A 20,257-nucleotide genomic window follows, 5' to 3' on the forward strand; every position below is an offset into this window, starting at 1 on the left:
TGAAGTTGAGTATAAGCGAAGTTAATCTTAAGCGAAGTTAAGCATAACTTGGCCTACTGGGTACTGTTCAGAATAATTAAATATTATTTTTGGGTTTCTTTGTGTTTTCGAGTCGTATTTTCAAAGATGACTTCTATAAACATTACGGAACTGGTGAAAATGGAGGTGGAAGCAGGTTCAGCTACTAAGGCTCCGAAAATGCTTAAGGGTACCGATTTTGTTGCTTGGAAAGATCGGTTTGAGCAGTATGTTAAATACCAAGATGCTAAGATGTGGGTGTGCATACAAGATGGATACATTCCACCAACGGCCTTGTTTGAGGGTCGTGATCAAATAAAGAAGTACAGTAAGATGGATGAGGAGGAGAGGAAAATGTATGAGGCAGAGAGTAAAGCTCATGCGGCGATCACTATGGCTCTTCCACAAGAGATTCTTCACACCTTCAGGAAATACAAAACCGCTAGAGAGCTATGGGAAGCGCTAGAAAATCGATATGAAGGTAATGTGGGGACACGTGCATCCAAAATTAAGCTACTAAAAACCCAATTCTCGGTGTTCAAATATTTGAAAAATGAATCACTTGATGATATCATCACAAGATATTATCACCTAATGACCGAACTCAGCAATTACTCCATTGTATACAAAGAAGAGGAGATAGTAGAGAAACTCCTTGATGCTCTTCCATCGAAATGGGAAATGTACACGGTTTTGATGAGAGAAGATAAAGAGTTTGCCGATTTTGATTTGGAAACAACAGTCAATAAATTACGAACTTTTGAACTTAACATGGTTCGGAAAGAGACACCAACTGATCAGGTTCAGGATCCGGGTATGTACGGTGCAAAAGTTAGTTCAAGTTCAAGTTCAAGATCAGAATCATCTGCTTACTACTCAAAGGGAGACTCAAGCTCAAACTCAACTCATGATGGTCATGTGACTCTCAACATGGATGGTGATGTATGTTTTGTAGCTGGAGGAAGTAATTCTTCAAAACCTCAAGCCACTACTGGTAACTTCTCATCAAATGCTCAAATCAACAAATACTCACAGATGCCCATGAGTGTTAAATCAGCTGAACAACAGTTTGCCCTCTATGCATCTTTCATTGCATCTTATGAGAATTACATCAAAGGTAAAATAGTCGATTCCGCAACTTTGGATGAAGACTATGATCAGATTGATGCTGATGATCTGGAAGAGATGGATCTGCAGTGGCAGATGGCGATTATAGTAAGAAGAGTTAAAAGGTTCATGAAGAAAACGGGTAGAAAGTTCGTTGGCGAAAGACCAGGGTTTGATAAGTCAAAGGTTCGATGTTATAAATGTCAACAGAATGGTCACTTTGCTAAGGAATGCACAAATGAAAGAGTCGAACGTAGTCAGAACAGGACTACACAACAGAATGGGGGAGGTAGTGAGAATAGGGCGATGGTATCCAGACAGAATGGGGGATACAACTGGAATTTGCAAGTTGAGGAAGTGTTCGAACAAGCCAACTTGGTAAACATCGAAACTGGAGGGAGCGACAGAGAGACGGGAGAAGATCAAGCTTATATGTCAGAAGTGAATGATCAGCTCTCTGAGGTAAGTTCTAAACTCCATTGTATACAATGTGAAAATCTGTCTGAACAATTAAAAACAGTAACTGATCAGTTTGTTAGTTTGGACGCTCAATTTAAAACGTTAAAAGAAGATCACTATTACACTAAAACTAGAGAAAACAGTTACACGGTAAAAATAAAAGCTAGTGAAAAGGATATCAGAAGTCTTAAAGCTAGTCTAGCTGAAAAAATACAAGTAATTGATCTTAGTTATGAAGTGTTAGAAGAGAAAACCAAACTAATTGCTGAAAGGGATAAACAGATAGCTGATTACCAGGTAAAAGTGGTGGAACTAAACAGAAAAATTGAACAGTTTAGAAATTCCTCAGCAATGATTGATCACATCGTAAGTGTTCAACGTTCCCCAGTTAAAAAAAGGGGAATTGGATATTCTGAAGTTCCACCACCATATAACCATAACTATACATATGATCCTAGTAATCAAAAATCTGTTGATGTTGAAATTAGTCAGACAGTTCCTGTCAATGTTTCGATTAAAGAACCTGAAGTTAGTAAAAGCGAAACATGTAAGCCTGTTTCGAATGTTAAGATTTCTGCTCCTAGTTCTGTCTCATCAAATTCGGATAAGACATCCGAATCTAGTGAGATAAAAGAAGAGGTAGTGTTACTAAAACGTGGGGAGGAATATAAGCCAACTGAAAAGAATTCTCCCCTAAACCCGTTTGTCCCACCATATGTTAGACAAACGGGTAGTAATGCAACCTCAACGTCTGAAATAACTGTTGAGACGAAAGTTGAACACAGGAGTTGTTTCAGATGCAATGGAATAGGACACCTGATTGCTGATTGCCCTCTAATTCATATTCAGAGGTATGAGGACTCAGAAAAATGAGAATAAATCGAATGGTAATTACTATACTAATAGGAATGCAAACTCACCAAAGTTCAGACATTGGACTAATCCTAGATTTCAAAGAAATCGATCTCAGTTTTTCCCTGTTAACAACCAAACCACTAGTTATAATTCATTTAATTCACGAAGGTTTGGTTGGCCTCATAGTCAATCCACAAGAAGGTATCCTTTCAGAACTTACAGAAGTCATTCTCAAACTGACTTTAGACAATCAATGTACGGGATACCGTTTAACAGGTTTAATCGTCCCAAGACCAATAGGTCTTGGGTCCCCAGATTTTAATCCTTTGTTTTAATCGTGCAGGAACAATTGAACAGGACTGTAAACAATCTATGGGCTGTGGATAGTGGCTGTTCCCGGCACATGACTGGTAACAAGGATTTGTTACATGAATGGAAACCTGTTCAAGGAGGAAGAGTAAGTTTCGCCGGAGAGAGCGGTGCTAGGATTACGGGTATTGGAACTGTGACAAATGGTAAAATGAAACTAGAGAAGGTGAATTTTGTTGAGGAGTTGAAGCATAATTTGTTGAGTGTGTCTCAGATTTGTGACAAAGAGTACACGGTGCACTTTACTTATAATGAACCAATAGTTCTGTATCCTGGTTTCAAGATACCAGAGGCATGGGTGGTGATGAAAGCTCCAAGAGAGAAGAACACATATGTAATGGATATGAGGTCAACCGAGATGGCAACAGAAGAGTCATGTCTTCTGTTAAAGGCAACTGAATCTGAGTCCGAATTATGGCATCGGAGAATGGGACATATACATCTTCGAAAAATGAATTATATTGTCAAGAATGGGCTAGTGCTTGGTGTTCCCCTGAAGAATTTCAACTTTGAAGATCAATGCTTATCGTGCAAGAAGGGAAAACAACACAAGAAACCTCATCACTCCAAGAAGGTTAACTCAATTGTCAGTATACTAGACCTACTTCACATGGATCTCTTCGGTCCCGTGAATGTAAAGAGTCTAGGTGGAACGACATACTGCTTGGTAGTAACCGATGATTACTCTCGATACTCTTGGGTGTATTTTCTGAAGGCAAAGGATGAGACGGTTCAGTTGGTAATTAACTTGATTACCAAGGTTGAAAACATTGTTGGGAGAAAGATCAAGTACATCAGAAGTGATAATGGGATGGAGTTCAAGAACTACCAGATGGAGATGTTTTGTTTACAGAAATGGATAGACCATCAATACAGCGCCCCGTATACTCCGCAACAAAATGGGGTGGCTGAGAGGAAGAACCAGACGCTAATTGAAGGAGCCAGAACCATGCTGGCTGATACTAAACTTCCCGTGGTGTTCTGGGCTGAAGCAGTTGCCACAGCCTGTTATATCCTTAATCGTGTTTTAACTGTTAAAAGGCTAAATAAAACTTGTTATGAACTTATGCATGGTCGAAAGCCAAACTTGAATGGTCTCGAACCATTCTGGTCCCCATGTACGATATTAAAGACAAACTCAAAATTTGGTGAGAAAGCCGACGAATGTATTTTAGTCGGATATGTAGTTGGGACACCCAACAGTAGAGTCTTTAATTTATCGAACAGCAAGGTTGAAGTGGTATGTAACACTGACATCACGAGTTACAAACAACCAAAGCCTAGCATGGGACCCGCTGAGGCTTTTGACTATGATAGACTGTTCAAATCTTTTAATGTGCCTTACTTGGATTTTGCAGAAGTTGATGAGAAAATTGCTTCACAGATCATGTATGACGAGGAGGAAAATATTGTGCAACGTCCACGATATGAAGAAAGTCAACCTTCCACGTCAAGTGCCGTTAATACTCCTGCCGCCTCTACTGAAGAAGAATTTTACAACCCTTTTCACTCTCAACATCAATCAGCCATTGAAGAACTCTCTTCGAATTTGGAAAATAATCTGGAAGTCGGTCCGGTTCAGACTACTGCTATTCACAAAATCACCCTTTGGAGAACGTGATAGGTGATCTGTCTGACGGTGTTCAAACAAGAAGAAGTTTGAATGAGCACACTTTTGTTTACGCAAGCATTAAAGAAATGGGTATCATAAATGAATGCTTGTACACCTGCTTCATCAGCCAGATTGAACCAAAGAATTATCAAATGGCTCTCAAGGATAGCTCGGGGGTAGAAGCCATGCAAGAAGAGTTAGCTCAGTTCGAGAATATGGAAGTCTGGAAGCCATGCAAGAAGAGTTAGCTCAGTTCGAGAATATGGAAGTCTGGAAGTTACGTTTTCTTAATGGTAAAGTCGATGAGGTAGTTTACGTTGAACAGCCTCCGGGTTTTCCTGACCCAGACTTTCCTGATCATGTGTACAAGCTAAGTAAAGCGCTATATGGACTACATCAGGCCCCTCGTGCCTGGTATGCAACCTTATCTGATTACTTACTTGAGAATGGGTTCGAAAGAGGAAAGATCGACAGCACGCTATTTGTCAAGAGAAAGAGGGGAGATTTTCTTCTTGTTCAAGTCTACGTGGACGACATCATCTTTGTTGCATTAAAAGTCGCCATGTGTCAGGAATTTGAAGAAGTCATGAAAAGGAGGTTTGAAATGAGTGCAATGGGTGAATTAACTTTCTTTTTAGGATTGCAGGTTGATCAGAAGAAGGAGGGGATGTTCATCCATCAAACTAAATATGTCCAAGACGTTCTCAAACGCTTCAAGATGGAGGACATCACTGCATTTGACACTCCGGTTTGCGTCAACCACAAACTGGGTGCTGATTCAGACAGTGATGCAGATGTGGACCCCACCCAATATCGAGCAATCATAGGTTCTTTAATGTATTTAACTGCATCTAGACCTGATATTATGTTTGCTGTTTGTCTCTATGCTCGATTTCAGGCAAGCCCAAAGGAATCTCACATGAAGGGAGTAAAGAGGATATTACGGTATCTCAAAGGCAAGCCTAAGCTGGGATTGTGGTACACGAAAGGGGGATACTTGGATTTGGTCGCTTACACGGATTCTGACTATGGAGGATGCAATCAGAACCGGAAATCAACAACCGGTGGATGCCAGTTTCTAGTAGGAAGATTGGTGTCATGGCAGTGCAAGAAGCAGACTTCTGTAGCCATTTCTACCTGTGAAGCAGAGTACATGGCAGCATCAAACTGCTGCTCCCAGGTTCTTTGGATACAACAGCAATTGCGCGATTACGGTCTGAATTTCACTCAAACTCCTATTTGCATTGATAACACTGCAGCGATCTCAGTAACTAACAATCCCGAAAAGCACAGCAAAACTATACACATTGACATTCGTCATCACTTTATACGGGATTGTGCTGAGAAGAAATAAATAGTGCTCGAAAAGGTTGATTCGTTAGATAATTTCGCTGATCTTTTTACTAAAGCGTTTGACAGAACTCGTTTTCAAAACCTTGTTGAGTTTAATGGGATGATCGATCCCGAGTAACCGTATTTTTCGTTTTTACTTAAAAAAAAACATCACTACCGCTTAGAATTATGTCGGTTGCTTCTGTTTGAATGACATATCTTCGGATGTGTTTGGTCCTCACTTCTACCAGTAGATTATGAGGATAGCCATTAACCAGATGACTGAAAGAGACTGGGGCGGTTTATGATGTGTTTTTATTCTTTCGCTGAAAAGTAGTCGTTCATACTTAGTTAAAAGGACGCATATTCGTATGTGGTCGGTCCAGCTGATCCATTGGATCTTCAGGATAGCCGTTTACCTGATAACTTTGACTTGATCGGGGCGATAGAATTTGGTTTCTCTTTAGGGAGATGAAATAATTTTTCAAGTCTACTACTTCGTAAGAAGTTTCTATACAATGTTTCTATGAAAATTGATCCAACCCTGGAAAGTGATACACAAACTATTTCTATGTGCTTAACTAGTGAAATTATTAGGTCTAAAAGACTCTAGAACAGTCATTGTATGTTATGGTAGCTTTTTATGATGCGTAAAAGTAGAAGTGATACTAACTAAATCTTCTCGATTTAAAGGGACAACTTATTAAGAGTTGCGTATGTCTCCATATATATCTTTCCGAATGATAGGCAGAAAAGTGATTACTCAGTCATACACGAGCCCGTGAGTGTTCTGATTCCCGAGAAGATAGTGTGTCAAGAAACTGCAGTGATCCAGATTCGGAACTTGCAGTAGTCTACTGTTTGAAGCTATGTAAATCCTTAGCATTAAAAAAAATTGAAATCATTAAAAAAAATTAAGCCTTCTGAAGCCTATTATATTATACTTATCAATCAAGAAGCAAGAAAGAGAACGGGCAGAAGATTCTAAAGATCGAAGTGTACTTACTGTTTAATCAAACACTACGGGTCGAGGTCAACTCGGGGTGATTTGGGAAAAGCCAAATACGCTTTGAGAATAGATAGGAGGCATCACAATCTCTGATGTGTTGTCCATTTATATTTTGAGCTTAATTGAACCTAACCCGTATCACAGAAACGATGAAAACCATACTAAGTTGTTTACCTGCTTACAACCTGTTTCTTTATGTCATAATACGGCTGAACATGGATCTATGTGACAGCCATTTAATTAGTATGATTCCTGTTCGGATCTTTTCTAAAACATACTAGTCCCTGTCAAGACTGAAATTTGATCATGTGTATTTTATTTTTAAATTTTCATTGCATATGACGTTTTATGGCTTAAAACTTGGTTACTTGGGTCGTTGATTGTAACATTTAACTCTTTAAAGAAATTTTTAAGAGACAAGTGCATTATGTTCAAATTTATAAGGGACTGTTTTGTAAGTTTAATATTAAGCGAAGTTGTGCAGGGGGCGAAGTTAAGGATAAGCGAAGTTAACCTTAACTTCGCCGGAGCAAAGTCAGACCTATATAAGGGTTAATTTGGTCAAACTCTTTATTATTTTCAAAAACCCAGCGAAGTTATTCCAGCGAACTTATCATAATATAACCCTCGGCGAACTTGTCAAACGAATCAACACTTGTTATCTTTTCTCAATTTCAATCCGTATTAAAGGTGTGTAGGGTCGGGATAATGCATAATTCGTGTTGATCACGTTAATTAGATGTCGTTTTGGTCCGATTTGTGACCCGTTCATGCAAACCTTAAACACCCGCTTTCCAAACTCGTTTTAACATGGTCGTAACCAACTTGATCGTCTAGATCTCCATAAAAACATGTTTTTTAGAGACTACAATCTTCAAATTATCCAAAAGACATCTCGTTTGGCCGTCTAAACCTTTGCCGTTTCAGTTCAGGCGAAGTTATAGTTTAGGCGAAGTTGTTCTCAACTTCGCCTAAGGCTTAACTTCGCCTGTTACTTTAAATTTTAATTAATCAGGGGCGAAGTTGTTCAAGGAGCGAAGTTATGATTAGGCGAAGTTATCCTTAACTTCGCCTTAGGCTTAAATTCGCCTGATGCTTTAAATATTATTTAAAAGTTAATCTGTTGTCAGGCGAAGTTATTGTATAGGCGAAGTTGTGCTCAACTTCGCCCTATGTCTAACTTCGCTTGCACACTAATGTTTATCTTAACTTCGCTCATGGTAATAAGCGAAGTTACGATCTGCCTTGACGATTCTCTAACTTAGACCGTTTGTGGTGCAGCTATGGCAGCTGTAGCAGGAGCTGGTGGTGCCGGTGGTGACGAGGGTGGTGATAACAACCGCCAATTCTTTCCGGGGCACAATATGTACATAACACTGGACCCGGATGCTAGCGGTGTTGATGATTATCGCGAGATCATCAACTTTCTGATTCGCTAGCGTATCTTCCATGCAATTTCTACAACTCTGCCCATCTCTCTGCCAAACATAGAAGACTTCTGGCAGACGGTTGAATACGATTGCAGAGTCGAGCCCCCGGTAATGCGCACCACCGTTAACAATCAGGTGGTGCAGTTCTCATCGAAACAGATAAGGGTCGCTTTGCAGTTTGGGAACGAAATGAGAGATGACCCTACAGACTTTGTTGCTCCATTCAGAGACGGTGCATTTTTAAGAATGGGCTATTCTGGTCCATTGGGTGACACTCAGAGACGTAAAGGATTCTTGTTGGATCAATGGCATTTTCTCATGCACGTGATGATTGTGTGCATGTCGGGTAGAAAGGCTGGTACGGACGGGATGGGTGCGACGATGCAGTCGGCAATGACAGCACTGACATACAACAAGCGTTACAGCTTCAGTTAGATGGTGTTTTATGAGATAGACCGTCAGAGACGAGCGGTGGCTCGTGAAAGATTCTTGATGTATCCAAGATTCTTACAAATGATCTTGAATCACGTGGCTCCTACGCTACCTCAGCGTCGTCCGATTCGTTATGTATAGAGTGTCAGCAAGAGGATATTCGCACAGTGCAGAGCGTCGAGTGCTTGAAGTAAACTAGAGATTCGTCCACGACATACTCCGCTATTTGGTTATTTGATCAACCCAGCGTATGTTGCTCCTCGTGGGGATGAGTTTCGGGATCCGGCACCACAACAGGTTGAAGCACCTCAACCACCATCTGTGGTACAGCAAGCTTTGCCTGCTGCCCCTGTTGTGGCACCGGAGGAACAGGTAGACCTTGAAGCTGTTTTTGGTGGCCAAGGATTTTTCGACATGGAACGAGTTGATCCTGAGGAAGAAGTTCAGGTCTCAGTTGCGCTGGTTTCTAGTGCTGATGTGTCGTTGGTAGCTACGTCGGTAGCTGATTCTGAAAGAACCGACTCTGACTCCTCAGCTGACGATGTTGCTGAAGCAAGACAGATACTGGTCGCTCAAGAAAGAATTCATGGAAAAAGAAAGAAAGATACATATGACAGTGAGTCTGATTTTGAGGAGGAGTTGGGTCGTTTGATTCGTCGATCTAAAAGGGCAAGAACGGGTGAAGGATCGGGAGCTGGTGAAAGCTCGAGGGTGGTTCGTTTCTCTCCACCCGCTTTATCTGGAATGACTATGGTCCCTGCGTCCATGACTGTGACAGGACCAATCACCTCGGATGTTCCCGTGGTATCTACATCATCTTCATTTGGCATTCCACCCACTACATTCCAGTTTTCGACTCCAGAAATTGTCTCCTTGCCACCTCTTACACTTACTCCATCGGAGGTTGTTGCAAGATTCGTAGAGTCGACTTTGGTTGCCACTGCAGGGTTATCTGTTTCGATACCACCTGCGGTTATTGTTATGCATGTTTCTGATGTATCGGCTTCTTTGGGAATCCCTCCACCATATGCTCAAGACACTTCTCATATGAGGTTTGATTTTGATGCAACCTTATCTGACTCAGACAGGATAGCAGATCTTGAAAGGGTCGTGGCAGAACAGTCGAGAATAAACTTGATCCAGACTCACGCTATCCAGCGCCTTGTTGCCGAAAATCAAATTCAGTCGTCCCTCCTGATTGAGCACGGTAAACTTTTTGATGCTTTACAACAGCTCTTAGCATCTCAGGGGGAGACGAGCTGCAAGGGCGATGAGTTGAGGACGAAGAAGAGGAATGATCGAGACGATGATCCCAATGCATCAAAAGGGGCAGGTGGTGAGTTGCCAAGAACTGAACAAGCTCTTGGGACTTCCACATCTCAGAGGGAGTCAACGGGTGCAACTAGTGGATCAGGGGGTAATGATGTGGTGGTAGTGGATGCTGAGGAGGTGTTGGATGATGATACTGTGGGTGACGACGATGTGTTACCAAGTGAAGAGATTGAGAAGATAGGGGCTGATATTGTAATTGATAGTGAGATTTAAGAGGGAGAGATTGTGGAAGAAAATGTTGAGCATGAAATTCCCGAAGTTGATAAGTCAGATACGGGTCAAGATATGAGAAGCGATGAGACTGAATGGAAGAGCAGCCGAGATGGAAAGAAGGCTACGCTCAATGGTTCGTAAAGACAAAGAAACCGGCGGTTCCTACTATGTTCAAGAAGAGTTACAACATCAAAGGATATGCTGAATCGAAGAAGGGGATTATATGCTGGTTATACGATGAGCAGTTGAGGCTGTTTGTGATTAAACGTTTTGACGGAGTTCAGTATTTCAATAGATTGTTGAGATCGTTGAATACCTTGTCGGAGTGTGAGGTGAAGGACTTAGCCAAGTTGGGGTTGATAAACAGGAGTGATGACAATATGGCTAGGATTATTGGAAAGATCGTGTGGAAAGAAAGCATCAAAGAGAAAAGTTCGAGTTATTAAAGCCGCAGAAAGGAAAGCTCGTTGAAGATAAAGACAGAGGTATGAGAGCTGATGGCAAACCTTGGATGATAATGAAGTATAAGCCGATCCGGTGCTTAAAAGAAGTACCGATGAAACAGATGCCCAAGGATGTGCTAAAGAATCTGAAATGGTGGTATGTCGATAGTGAAACAGCTGAAGCGGTGATGGAGGATGAAGATGAACAAGAGTTGCTGAGAGTGTATGATCCTATGCACTTGGTGAATTTGTCTCAAGCTGACTTGCATGTGATGAATGAGAAAGAGATATTCTATATTCCGGCATGGAAAGAAGAAGCCAGGAAATACCAGAGAGTCGTCTCTGTCTGTGTAAGACAGGGAATTCGTGCTTGAAGACGAGAGAGACAAGAGTTTTGGGATAACAAGACACGTGATTGAAGTTAGAGATATGAAGCTACTGCCAAAGGGGAGTCTGTTGGTACATGATGTCAGTAGTTCAGTATATAGTGTCTGTAATCGGGTTAGTTGGTTTTGTTATGTTTTAGCGAAGTTGTCTCACAAGTTCGCCTCTTATAAGCGAACTTGAGGAACAAGCGAAGTTATCAACAACTTCGCCTAGCCTGTTAGGCGAAGTTGTCGATAACTATATATGTTTGATGTACGGGTTATTTTGAGGTAGTTGATGAGTACGTGTAATTGTGATTTGCATATCACGTGTTAAAGGAGTTGCAATACAACGTGTCTTTTGAGTATTGTAACGTGTATTTGTACTTGGGTTTAACGTATATCGCATCCTACGCTCGTATCGTCTTACGTAGGGATTCCGCACCTACGTAGTACGAGATACTTCCGTGTAGATCCGGCTGGGAAACTACAGCCCCTATCCTAGCCCTCCCCGAGGGAACGGAAAACTTTGAAGTGCACTGTGATGCATCGATACAAGGTCTCGATTGTGTGTTGATGCAACTCAAAAAGGTTATAGCCTATGCCTCTCGACAACTACGGATTCACGAGAAGAACTACACGACCCATGACTTGGAACTCGGAGCTGTGGTGTTTGCTCTTAAGATATGGAGGCATTACATGTACGGTACCAAGTTTATCATTTACACCGACCACAAGAGCCTCCAACATATCTACGATCAAAAGGAGTTGAACATGCGACATCGTCGTTGGGTCGAGCTACTTAAGGATTATGACTATGCCATCAAGTACCACCCGGGCAAGGCCAATGTAGTGGCCGATGCTCTCAGCAGAAAAGAAACCGATAAGCCTAGACGGGTGCGAGCATTACAACTCACGATTCACGCCAACTTACCTGATCAGATTCGTGATGCTCAACTCGAAGCCTTGAAAGACGATAATCTCCCATCAGAACTCATGCGGGGCATGAGCAAGCAACTTGAAACCAAATCGGACGGGGTCCGATATTTCGAAAACCGGATTTGGGTCCCTCTATACGGAGAGTTGAGAACCCTAGTGATGGACGAAGCACACAAGTCCCGATATTCCATCCACCCTGGCTCGGATAAAATGTACCATGACCTAAAGGCACTTTACTGGTGGCCAAACATGAAAGCCGACATTGCCACCTACGTGAGCAAATGCTTGACTTGTGCAAGAGTCAAAGTGGAATATCAGAAACCATCTGGTCTGCTACAACAACCGGAACTTCCAACGTGGAAATGGGAACACATTTCCATGGATTTCATCACTGGATTACCCAAAACACCGACGGGATGCGATACCATCTGGGTGATCGTTGACCGGTTGACTAAGTCTGCACACTTCTTAGCAATCAAGGAATCGGACAAAATGGAAAGACTGACTCGCATCTATATGAAATAAGTAGTGTCTAGACACGGAGTGCCTGTCTCAATCATATCTGAGCGAGATTCCCGTTTCACTTCGCACTTCTGGAAGTCACTACAGAGTGCACTAGGCACCCGCCTTGATATGAGCATAGCATACCATCCTCAGACGGATGGGCAAAGTGAGCGCACCATTCAGACCTTGGAGGACATGTTGCGTGCATGCGTGTTGGATTTCGGAAAGAGTTTGGAACCTCACTTGCCTTTGGTAGAGTTTTCGTATAATAACAACTACCACGCAAGCATTAAGCAGCGCCGTTTGAAGTGTTGTACGGACGGAAGTGTCGATCACCTCTCTGCTGGGCAGAGGTGGGTGATAGCCAAATCACTGGTCCATAATTAGTACTTGAAACCTCTGAAAAGATTGTCCAAATCCGAAACCGCATGGCAGCAGAACGAGATCGCCAAAAGAGTTACGCTGACAAGCGCCAAAAGCCTCTTGAATTCCAAGTGGACGACCAAGTTTTACTCAAAGTCTCACCTTGGAAAGGTGTAGTTCGCTTCGGAAAGCGAAACAAACTAAATCCACGATACGTTGGCCCATACCGGATAACTGAGCGCATTGTTCCGGTAGCGTACCGACTGGATTTACCAACGGAACTCAGTAGCATACACAATGTATTCCATGTATCCAATTTGAAGAAATGCCTTTCCGATGAAACCCAAGCAGTTCCTTTGGACGAGTTGCAAGTTGATGAACAACTACGTTTCATCGAAGAACCAGTCGAAGTTATGGATTGGGAAACCAAAACACTCAAGCACAGCAAAATTCCAATCGTTAAGGTTCGTTGGAACTCGAGACGTGGACCAGAGTTCACGTGGGAACGCGAGGATCAAATGATGAAAAAGTATCCTCACCTTTTTGAAGGGTTGACCAAACACCGAAAACTGCGAAAGCCGTCAAACCGTCAGAAATCACCAGAGGTATGAATTAAATCTCGGGACGAAATTTCTTTCTACTAGGGGATGATATGACAAACACTAGAGACAAGGGTTATTAATTATACTAGAAATTGAATAACTAGAAGTAGAGGGACCATTGTGTAACATTATTAATATTAAATAATAACAAAACCCTAAACCCCTACCCCCTCCCCATAACCGATCGCCCCCCCCCCCTCCCTCTCCTTTGGCAGCCGTGAGCGCGCACACACACACACATACAACCTTGTTTCAAGTTTTGTTGAAGAATTAAGGTGCTAGGAAGGTAATTAACAACTACTCTATGCATTCTAGGTGTTTAATTTTAATATTGAATGGGTAATCAAAACTCTAATTCTCGAAAATTGATGATTAATATGAGTTAGGGTTTGATTATATGCTTGATGATGAATTGCTAATGAAATTGATAACTAGTTGTGTTATTGTTGCTTGTTAATCACTTGTTCTTTGATTTTAAACTTTCAAGAAAAACTCTAACTATGTGTGTAACGTAAAATTGATATGCATGGTTGGTAAATCTTGTGTCTAGTGTGTGATATGCATGGGTTATGGTTCATAGATTGTTTTTATGTTGAGTTTTGATGTAAACTGGTACTTGACAGATTGTTGATTAGATGTTTAGACGACTGTAACTGGATGTTAATGTGGTAATTGGTCGAAATTATTAACACTACTGTGTACTAGGTTGAGTCTAGTTTCTAAAGAGTCCAAATTTGTAATTTTTGGACGTGTAAAAGTTAACTTTTATTATTTTATAAAACTGAAGTGCAAGTCTGAATTGTGAGGTCTGCTGTTAGGCTGTTTTGAAATTATCATATCTCATAAACTACAAGACCAAATGGGTTATTTCCACTTCTGGAAGTTAACATATTGAGTTAATAATCTAACCCAATTGGTCTTGTATTAATTGAATTTACCATTTAACGGGAATAACAAATATCATTCTGTTGCGCATGATTTTGACTGCTGTGAGTTTACTGTAATGTTTTGATTATTGTGAGAAATCTATGTGGAATAAAAATACAATAAAAATAGTTCTGGAAACCTAGCTCATGTGTGCTTTTGTGACGATTTTTGGTAAATTAATTGATATGTTATGATTGTTAAATTGAGTAATCTTTCCAAGTAGAATTCTGTCTTGATAAAATTAGCTGCTGAACTATGTGAAAATACATGAAACGTGTTTGTTGATCGATATTTGCTATGTTTTTGACTAAATTGCCCTTGTGGGGAATAATTACTAGTAATGTACAACGTTAGTACTTGATACTTATGTAGAATTACACATGTAACGTGTCACCAATGTGTTTGTCGAGTCACACATAATTCACAAACGAAACACGAAACGTATCTCATGCATAGGTATTATGTGCCGAGTCTAGAGACTCAATAATAGTTCCAATACTTAGAAAATCTCATTTTTGTATTAGAGCGCTAGTGAGGATTTTCTGTGACGCGCATCTCTCGGTTGACTTGTTTTTGAATTCTTCGCAAACAGTGAGTTTCACGTTCCCCTTTTTCTCTTTTAAACGCTTTTTTACTTGGGGGAGATAACATACTCCAAACACTTTAGATTTTGTTATTGGTTATATATCTCTTGTAAGGCTAAGTGGCAAACAAACCAACTAAAGTCCTTCATAACATCGAACCGTTTAGTATTTGTATAATAGCGAGTCACTGTTGAGTAGTAATACTGGGTTTGACAAACCCCACCCAACTCTAAACTCGACTGGAGGTCGAGTGGGTGTAATCTTGGCTAACACATTACCATGGTCGTGGTTGACATGGTGGCAAGGCATATGATAAACAGTCAGCTTCGGTGTCGAACACTTAGTAATACTTGTTTTATAGGCTAGCTACCTATCTATATATAATTGACTTAACATTATCTGGTAACGCATACGCAAACACTTAAACGTAAACGTTTTCCTTTATTTATATATGTGAACTCACCAACCCTGTGTTGACACTTTTAGTATGTTATTCTCAGGTAGCCGAGGCGGGCGCGCAGTATAGGAACATGCATTTCATTGAACAATATCGTTTTTGCAAACTTGTTTTTAAACTGTTATTAATTGGGTTTTAAGTCGTCCTGCGTGACGCAACACTTGGTTTATGATTTTACGCTTCCGCACTTATTTAAGCTTAATGTTTCGTGGTTTGAAAACTTTAATTATGGTGTTTGATTATAACTAATGATTCCGATCCTGTTAGTTCACACCCTCTGACGGTAAAACTCTGTTAGTGGATTTTGAGGGTGTGACATACACGGGCCTCAAACTAGTTCATATATATATATATATATATATATATATATATATATATATATATATATATATATATATATTCATATGGGTCACTTAACCTTTGGTTATTATATGTGATACTAACTAATCATTCTATGACACGAGACTAACAAAGAAAACACAATTTCTTATCCGCTGGCCCGTGTTGCGGTAGCCGTTAATCTGGCGGTGAGATAAGGATCAACAATTGATTGTGATTAATCAAAATTAGCTGTGATTAATCAGCCTCTAGTTAAGATTTTTACAACCATACTACTAGCTTCACTTTGCTTTGGATTCTATTTTATTTGCTAAGTTTTTATTTAAAATTGATATAATTAAAACTAAACTGATTAAAAATATTTTTTTAAAGTCTTGTTAGTATGACTATAATACCCATATACATTACTTGTAATAAAATTTAATAGATATTCTTTAGATGGCAAGTTTGTAGGAAGCAAAGAAACCTATTAGGATCGGCTCAATGATATTGGAGGCCAAAATCAAATAAAGATTTTATTGCTCTTTAAAGATAATTGTGTTAAAAAACTAGAAGAAAAAAAAAGATTGTTAATGATCAATCTCGAACTTTGGACCTACAACTAGACCAATACTTATTAATTAGATACGTATAAGGACTTGCCAATATTTATTTACGTTTCTAATATGCCGATTAAATATATATATATATATATAGTAGTTCTTTTTTTAAATTTAGAGGCCTAATTAAGTGTGAGCCTCAAACTTTATTTTCATTCCGCTGGTCGCCCAAAAGAAGTGAGTGACTCAAGAAAGGCCATCGCTCTTCTCTCTTGACCTGAGACTTGGGGGGCTGACCCTGAATCTTGTCTTAGAACTCCTAATGTGTAGGTAATTGGTAGATGCGTATAAGGACTAAAGTGCAAATTAAAAAAAATAAAAAGGATAAGGGGAGTTGTACACATGATGAGGATGACGTGTAGTCACGACTTTTCCATACATATTCTGAATAAAATGAGACCACCAACACCGAATATTCTGAAAATGTAGACAAATTTTCACTTTCAACCCTTCGATAATGCAAAAAACACGCTTTGTTATTTCGTTTCAGAGAATACTTCGACGGCCGAAGTAGTCTCATAAATCGAATACGAGTCTGAGTTGTCAAGTTTAGCGTGAAATAGTGACGAACGAGTGTTTTGGAATTTAGTTACGATGGTTTTTGTTGAAAATATGTAGTAAGGTGTTGTTTGATGAATTTGCAATAGTTGAAGGGTAAAATTAAAAAGGAGTGGAAACATTATTGGCAGAAGGTCAACGGTCATGGAGGGCGAGCAACACGCACACACGTTATCCAACATATTTTCTAGAATATTATTGGCCAAGGAAAACTAGAAAAGCCATCTCATGCTGATGTGGATCTACGAGGACAAATTGGCTGTCATTACTCATTACTCAAGTTATATCTATGTAAATAATAAAATGAATAACGTATATCTATCATAGTGTATTTTTTATTGATCATTATTGAATAAAACACACGATGACAAGTGCATTGTTGTTTGAAATCACATTGATTAAATGATTGGTCATAAAACTTGAACGATACAAATCGATGTTTGTTGTAAAAGGTTGTAGGATCCAGAATTAGTTTTATTGTTATTTTCTTGCAATATACGATAAACCGGTATCAGTCTAATATCAAATACATAAATAACATATGAAAACGAGTGAGAGATACTGTACAACGTCAAAAAAGTCACTAGTGTCACAACACCTGTCTCCTTCTGCTTAGGTTTGCCCATAATCGTAACCATGAGGGACATAGGGTAGTGTGATATTATAATTTTCAAAAGTATTAGTAAAAAACTAGAAAAATAAGTTTATGTCCCTAAGAAAGTGATGCATATTTGCCCATCTTTATGTTTTGAAACCCCAGACGGATGGATCAATTAGTTTGATTAACTAAACGTGAAATCACTAACGTCGTTGGTTTAGCTACGAGCTAATGGAAACATGATCACAAATATGTACCATTGATTCAAGGCTAAGGAGCTCTAATCATATAATGGTATTAAATATTAATTGTAAAGCTATCTATTACTCTTTCCTATCCTAGTTATTTGATAAATAGTTAAATACTACAATAAACACATGATTGCTTTTAAATAGATGGTTATGTCGTGATAACAAGTTGAATTTTACGACCAACAACTTTCAATAAATAATATGATACAATTCGCCTTTATATCACCTCTACTTATTTTTCACAATGTTTTCATAACCGTATCGGACATCGAACCGGGCACGTTACTGGTCGGATCAGTTGGCTCAGATTAAAAACCGGATAAAACTATCAATTATTCAGATATATACAATATGTAAAATATAACAAAAAATCAAGATGTTTAGGGAAAATAATTTTAAAAAGACTATAATCAAATTAAAAACATATTAATAGTCCAGTATCACTAAGGCTGAGGGGTGTGGGGCTTCAACGGGGGCGCTAGAGCCCCTCCGCTCGCGCCCCCAGGCGCTAACACCACACCACCGGGGCGCTAACGGGGGCGCTAACGGGGCGCTAACGCGAAAAACAATGCAGGCGTGAGCTGGTTAGCGGGAGAAGAGAGAGAGGAGCACACCTTTTGAGATATTTTGGACCGTTGGGAGCCGAAAAAACAAAAAAAAAAATATATTTTCTATATAGGTTTACGGAAAAGAGCCGTTGAGCTCATATTAAATTAAAAAAAAATATTTTCTTAAACTATAAATATATACCTTTATAAAATATACTTCATTTCACAATTATACACCTTTCCTCCTAAAATCCTCTCAAAACTAACACAAAAAAATGTCGTTGTTTGAATATATTTATAAAAAAATTAAAAAAAAAAATTTTCGCTGGAGCCCAACCACACCAGGGGCCAGGGCTCCAACGGGAGCTCCAACAACCCCCTTATCCAATTTCTCTCTCTGCCACACGTCATAATATTATTGGTTGGAGCCCCCACTAAAGCCCCCATTAAAGCCCCCCACACCCCTCAACCTAATTAATTTCTTTTACATTTAAGTTTTTCTTGTCTTTTAAATATATATATTTCTCATTAGTTTACCTGACTATATGAGTATATATTTATATTAATACTAGTTTTTTAGCCCGTGTGTTATGCGGGTTTATTTATAACTTTGTATATTATTGTGAATATATATTTTTCATGTGTTTAGATTTCAACTTACACATAAACTTTAATATGTAGACTTTCTATTAAACTCAAAGGTTATACGAATCAATAAATTGTTCTGTTTATGGTTTGAGTTTAAGTTTAGTTTGTAGGTGATTTTCATCTTTCTTGTTTAATGGTAGTTTCACATGTTTTTAATTTGTACTTCAGGATCATAACAACTAAATTAGAACACTCCATTTGTTGTTTAGGCTGATTATAGTTTTATGTTTGTTATATTATGTTCGTTTAACTTTTTTTGTGTTCACTTACATTCGAGAGCTATTCTATCAGGTTTAAACGATCGAACATGAATAGACTCATTTTTTAATAAATGGACATAAACACAAAGTCCTGTTAGATTATATGTTTATGTTTATGTTCGTGTTTGGTTAAAATTTAAATGATCGAACACAAACATGCCAATGCTAATATAATTCACAAAAATCCTTTAAATTCAACAAAAAGTAACTTTTAGAGCTTATGAGTGATTCCGTGTTCTACACGAGGGTAATTGAATGAAATAAGTTGGGTGTTATTTAGTCGGGTTTAGGCCTGCTTCGGGTAGGGTTTGGTAATGGAGCTCGATTAACTCAGCTGTTGTTTATTTAAGATTCGTGTCATATTTGGAAATCAAGTTCAGGTCGGATGTCTTCGGTAATCGATGAGGGATAAAAAAATCCGGTTTAAATAAAAACAGAAAAAGAAAACTCATTTTTTTTCTCGGGTCATGTTTCAGATGGTGTTTAATAGATTTCGGAAGCATGAAACAAATATAAAAATATTTGTTAGAGCATCAAGAAGATACCTCCATGTCTTTGATGACAACATCATTTGTAAGTATTGAAGCTTCATCCAATGAAGTCATATCTAATGACTCTTCAGTAAACAATTTAGCAACCGAAATATTGATTAATAATAAGTTATAACTTTGGAGTGAAAGTTCAAAACTTTTTTATAAAAAATGTAATATTAAAGTAACCTGAAAATCACGTTCCTTCACAAGATTTGGTGTCATCCTTGTCTCAAACCAACGCCATTGATACTAATTTTTACCTTAGATTATGAAATTGTATTACAATACAATAATTCTAGCATTAAAAATCGTAGTCCTCAATTCAAAAGATAATGTCGATCACTATAATATACAATGGTAGTCCTCAATTCAGAACACAAATCGTAGTCCTCAATCTACATCAAAAGCGTCTTAAATAAGAGCTGCACTCAACATGTAAAATTGAAGATCACATTGTTGTGTGACTTATCAAATAATCACATACCTAACATTGTGCCCCATGTTACAATATAAAACAGATATCATAAATCCAATGCAATTTCAGACATGATTTAAAACTGAGTCTTCAACT

Source organism: Bidens hawaiensis, unplaced genomic scaffold, assembly GCF_021521415.1.
Source record: "Bidens hawaiensis isolate Kalapana, Puna unplaced genomic scaffold, B.hawaiensis_p1.1 tig00419376_1, whole genome shotgun sequence".
Taxonomy (NCBI): Eukaryota; Viridiplantae; Streptophyta; class Magnoliopsida; order Asterales; family Asteraceae; genus Bidens; species Bidens hawaiensis.